The sequence below is a fragment of the Colobus angolensis genome, unplaced genomic scaffold (genome assembly GCF_000951035.1).
Source record: "Colobus angolensis palliatus isolate OR3802 unplaced genomic scaffold, Cang.pa_1.0 Scaffold70, whole genome shotgun sequence".
NCBI lineage: Eukaryota > Metazoa > Chordata > Mammalia > Primates > Cercopithecidae > Colobus > Colobus angolensis.
Window position 1 is genome coordinate 7403316 of NW_012120710.1, and position 5275 is coordinate 7408590.

The following is a 5275-nucleotide window of genomic DNA, read 5'->3' on the forward strand; positions in this document are numbered from 1 at the left end:
GGCTTGCTGCAACTCCTGCCTCCCAGATTCAAGCAATTCTCGTGCCTCAGCCTCCCAAGTTGCTAGGATTACAGGCCTGTGCCACTGCACCAGGCTAATTTTTGTATTTTTAGTAGAGACGGGGTTTCACCATATTGGCAAGGCTGGTCTCAAACTCCTGGTCTTAAGCCATCCACCTGCCTCGGCCTCCCAAAATGCTGGAATTATAAACACGAGCCCCTGCGCCCAGCTGGTGTGTACCAAATTTCTGATGTTAAAGGAAAGGCAGTTATTTGTTCCCTGAATGTTGAGCACAAAAAGAAGAAATAAGCTTTAGTTTCCAGTGGTTAAGGATTTGAAAAATAGTTACTGGTAGTTCAGTTTACTTTGCTTTTTAACTCTGCCTATTCATGCTGATCACATACAGGTTATCTCTATCTTGTTACTGGAATTGGATCGTTTCTCATTGGCTTAATTAAATTTATTGCACAGGAGTAGTCTTCCTGAAACATTTAAGCTATACCTGATTTATTAACTACAGCTCTGTCATTTTCTTATAAATTAATTAAGAGTTTGATCTACCATTCCTCTTCTGAAAAGAAAACAGTGTTTCTCTACCTTTTTGGTAGAAGAGTTATTTTAAAAAACAGCTATTATTTGTCTCTTTTTTCAACCTGGCAAAGCACAGTATATAAATATTGTTTGTTTTATCTCTAACCAAATTTAATTGCCTTGGAATGTTACTTTTTACATTTAGTTAAGAAGCAGGGTCATGGGACAGCAGCAATGAAAATCACAAGAATTCCTTTCTGGGATGAAACGGGAGTGAAAGGCGTCTCAAAGGTCTGACAGTGTAACTCCGAGACCCAAGCCTCCCTGGAAAACAGAAAATGCAAAAGAAGATTAGAGCAGAAGACTAAATGTGGAACAATTTGGGATGAATAAAATCTGACGGTCCTGGTGAGAAAGCAATTAAGAAAGCTAGAGAAGGTGTCTAGAGCCCCATTTAATTTACATTTCATTGAATAACAGGAGAATGCTTACTGTGAGACTTGTTAAAACTTGTATTTTGTTGGTAAAGTTTATTCTCTATTTCCCCATCATGATTTGTAGTGGTAACCCTTAGAAAATTACAGAACAGGCTGGGCGCAGTGGCTCACGCCTGTAATCCCAGCACTTTGGGAGGCCAAGGCAGGCGGATCACAAGGTCAGGAGTTCAAGACCAGCCTGGCCAATATGGTGGAACCCTGTCTCTACTAAAAATACAAAAATTAGCTGGGCGTGGTGGCGGGCGCCTGTAGTCCCAGCTACTTGGGAGGCTGAGGCAGGAGAATTGCCTGAACCCGGGAGGCAGAGGTTGCAGTGAGCCAAGATCATGCCACTACACTGCAGTCTGGGTGACAGAGCGAGACTGTATCTCATAAAAAAAAAAAAAGAAAAAGAAAAAATTTTAGAAGAGTCAATATTTATTCCAGGGACTGGATAAAAAGGGAGAAGCCTGTGTTCTTTTCTGTATTTAGCTGTGATGGACAGAATCTCTGATCTGAGGCAGTAACTGATGTCAGTGCAATAGGTAGCCAGCAGGTCAACTCCTGTCCCTAAGGATTTATACCAGATGAAGGTCTTGTGGCCTTCCAGAGGAAACAGGAAAGGACAGAGAAGGAGGGAGTGAAACTACTTTAAGACTTTGGTGACAGTGCTGCTCCCTCAGTGCCATCCCTCTACCCCACTGCCTTTCTCCTTCTTTAGTTTTTGTTCTTAATAATTTCCTAGAGTCCCAGTAACCCTAAGTGTTATCTCTCTGCTCATTCTAGGTCCCTTTCCTTCCAGAACCCTTAAAGTTTGAGTTTACATTTTTGGAAGGATGCCAGGGATTAGCCCAGTTAGTAGGTCAAGCTTATAAGGGTTAAACGAGTGGAGGGAGACTTTTTACCTCTACCTGCGGGGTCTTCCCAAAATCTGATGAATATGCAGAGCCCAAAGCTGAGTCTGGAAAGTCAAAGAGGCCTGTGAACATATTCTAAAACTAAGGACTCCAAAAATAGGTCTTAAAAGCCAGGAATCAAGGGTTAGGGGAAGAGAAAAAGAGTTACAGATTTAGAATAAGGGGGCAGCAGACCTGGAAATTGCCAAGAAGCAGCATTATAGCTTAGTAGCACCAGAGTAATGGGAGGATGGGGTGGGGGTGGACGATGTGTGCGAAGAGACCAGGAAAGGTGCGAAGAGACCAGGAAAGGTGCAAAGTTCCTGTTGCCTATCAGGCTGAGGAGGAGAAATAAATGTATTCCTGACATCTCACGTTGAGATTTAGAATACTTTTCTCTCTAGAAAAAAAAATACATACTAGATTAGATTTCTAGGCTAGCCTGCTAAAATAGTTTCCTCATAATGAACTTGAAATACAGATTCTAAGTATCATGAGAAAAATTTTAGTAGAAAACAGTGGGTTATCAAATGAACTTTCGAATTAGGTTCCACTAATAAGAGGGGAATCACCTGTCAATTAGAATTAAAGAAGAGTTGGCCATACTTTAGTATTTTATCATGGCTTACACATATTTATTAAGATTATTTACTATTGTTTAAACAGTTTAAAAAGTAATAGTGACACTTTTGAAGAGTATTGATTAGTTATTTTATCAAATATCCCTCAATTTGTCTTATCTGATATTTTCTCATAATTGGAATAAGGTTTTGTATTTTTGGCATGAAAACTACAAAATTATGTTTTCTTTTCAGTATGTTGTATCAGGGTTCATAATATTGATATGTGTTATTATTAGTGATGTTTACCTTGATTATTTTATTACATTTGCCATCTACTAGGAAATACCTTACAGGTTGGAGGAGACCTAGGAGAAATAACTAAATGCAATGTGGGTTCTTATAGGAACCTAGAAAAAGGACATTAGTGGCAAAATTGGTGAAATTAAAATAAGGTCTGAAGTTTAGTTAACAATATTCCAATGTTCCAATTGGTTCCAAGTACCAACGTTCATTTCCTGTTCTAGATCATTGTACTGTGGTCATAAAAGATGTTAACACTAGGGGAAGAGGAGTGAAGGAAATAAGGGTACTATCTGTACTATTTTCTGTAAATCTAATATTAACTCAAAATAAAAAGTTAAAAACTAACGCTATGTAACACTTACATAGTGCTTCCTATTTACCACATGTACTCTGCATCTATTAACTCTGGTTCCTTTCAACAACCCTGTGAGGGGAACTGCTATTATCCCCATTTGTCATAAGAGAAGACCTAGATACAGAGAGGTAAGAAGCATGTCTAATGTTACATGGCTGTGAATTGGTCACATAGCTAGAAAGTGGCTGAGTTGGGATTTGAACTGAAGCACTTTGGATCCAGAAATCAATTACAGTGTACTGGCTTTCAATGTGCTATATATGCACATAGTTTAAAAAGATTAAATTATACTCTTCTCTGAAGCAATCTCTGTTACAAGTTTTTGGCTTTTCTTTTAATCCTTCAAGGAAGAACTTACTTTCGAACATTGTTGATAGGAAAGCAACTCACTTTGGTTTTTATTTGCAATATTCAAAGCTATGCTATGGCCGTGTTTTAGTCTCTCTTCAGAATCTTCTCATGGCATGCTAACAATTGTAGATAGCAACTGTGTTGGAAACTAGGGAATCCCATCTGAGTTAGTCAAAGTCTGCGAGTAAAGTGCTAATTGCTCATAACTACTATGTTATGATTAAGTACAGTATGATTAAGTAGACTCAAACTTCATTCGGAATTTAACCAAATTCTGCAGTTGCTCTCCTGAGTACTTTGATTAGTGTGAATGCTTTTTTCATTTTACTATTGAAATTACATTTTTTTAACTCAAAAACTGCCAGCTATTGTAACAATGGCTTTGTTTGTAGTCTTTAAAATTGAAGAAAGAGTACGACGTGAATTACTATACATTAGACCTTTGAGAGTCTGAATGAATTGCTTGAATTTGGTCTGATTAGTGTACCTAATGTAGAGACTGAGCTTCCTTAAATTGCCAGAGGTGTAAAGTTTCACAAGGTACTGGTTGCTGTAAAGGAAGACTGACTTTGAGTTAAATAGAAAGTTGATAAAAATGCATATATTGACAGTTACTGACTCAGTAAGCTTTATAATTCTAGCAATCAATCACTGCTGATTCATATGTTTAGATATACTCATTTCTATCTTTCTGTTTCCTAGGCCAAAAAGAAAAAAGAAAACCGATATTTAAGAGGTGAGAAAAGTAACAGGAATTTCCTACCTATTTATACACATACACACAAACACAAGCCTGTAGTCTTTGCTGCAGAAGCAGCTTGTCTTTCATTCCATAGTTAGGGCATTTTTTTTTCTGTGCGTTGAATTAAAATTTGTAAACAGCAGGAATTGTGGCTTGTTAAAAGAAAAACCTTAGACAAATTAAATTTAGTAGAGCTTAATTGAGCAAAGAATGATTTGTGAATCGGGCAGCCCCTGAAACAGAATAGAGAGGCTCCAGAGCTGCTGTGTGGTGAAAGAAGAGTATGGATAGAAAAAGGAAAGTGATGAAGAGAAAATGGAAGTGAGGTACAGGAACAGCTGGATTGATTACAGCTTGAAGTTTGCCTTATCTGAGCGTAGTTTGAACAGTTGGCTGCCCTTGATTGGCTGAAACTTAGTGATTGGCACAAGAGTAGATTACAGTCTGTTTACACATCCAGTTAGGTTACAGTTCACTGTGTATGAAGAAACCTTTAGGTTATAGTTCACAACGTATGGAGAAACCTTTAGACTGAACTTAAGCTGTGTAAAGAGACAGCTTTAGGCTAAACTTAATTTAACAGACTTTTCAGTTGCCTTTGGATTGGTGAGGCAGGGGAAGAATCTAATAGCAGATATTTGCTTTGGAGGGTCCAAAGATCAATTTTGTTTTCTTGCTGTCTTCTCGTTTTTTCTCTTGTTTTTTGTTTTTGTTTTTTTTTTTGCCTAAGCTTTACTTGCCTCTCCAGTCCTTTTCTCTATCTTTACTTTTTGATTGACTATAATATGGAATTGAATTTTTTTTAAAATCTGTAAAATTTATTTTTAAAAGTTTATTTCTTGGTCTTGCATTTAAAAGGCTGTGAATTGAACCTTTCTTCTTTCTTTTTTTTTTGAGACAGAGTCTCGCTCTGTTGCCCAGGCTGGAGTGCAGTGGCGCAATCTTGGCTCACTGCAAGCTCCACCTCCCGGGTTCACGCTGTTCTCCTGCCTCAGCCTCCCGAGTAGCTGGGACTACAGGTGCCCGCCACCACGCCCGGCTAATTTTTTTTGTATTTT

General features: G+C 38.2%; 1 protein-coding gene across 2 annotated transcripts in view; it reads left to right on the forward strand.

Annotated features, from left to right (window-relative positions):
* Nucleotides 1–5275, forward strand: part of ART3 (ADP-ribosyltransferase 3) — a 108972-nt gene that overhangs the window by 36265 nt on the left and 67432 nt on the right. Inside the window, exons 2-3 of one of the 2 annotated variants that reach the window (XM_011927212.1) lie at nucleotides 3575–3655; nucleotides 4178–4211. The exons of the other annotated variant lie outside the window; for it this stretch is intronic. The gene's annotated coding sequence lies outside the window, so the exon portion shown is untranslated. The remainder of the gene's footprint in view (nucleotides 1–3574; nucleotides 3656–4177; nucleotides 4212–5275) is intronic. 2 annotated transcript variants of the gene reach the window in all.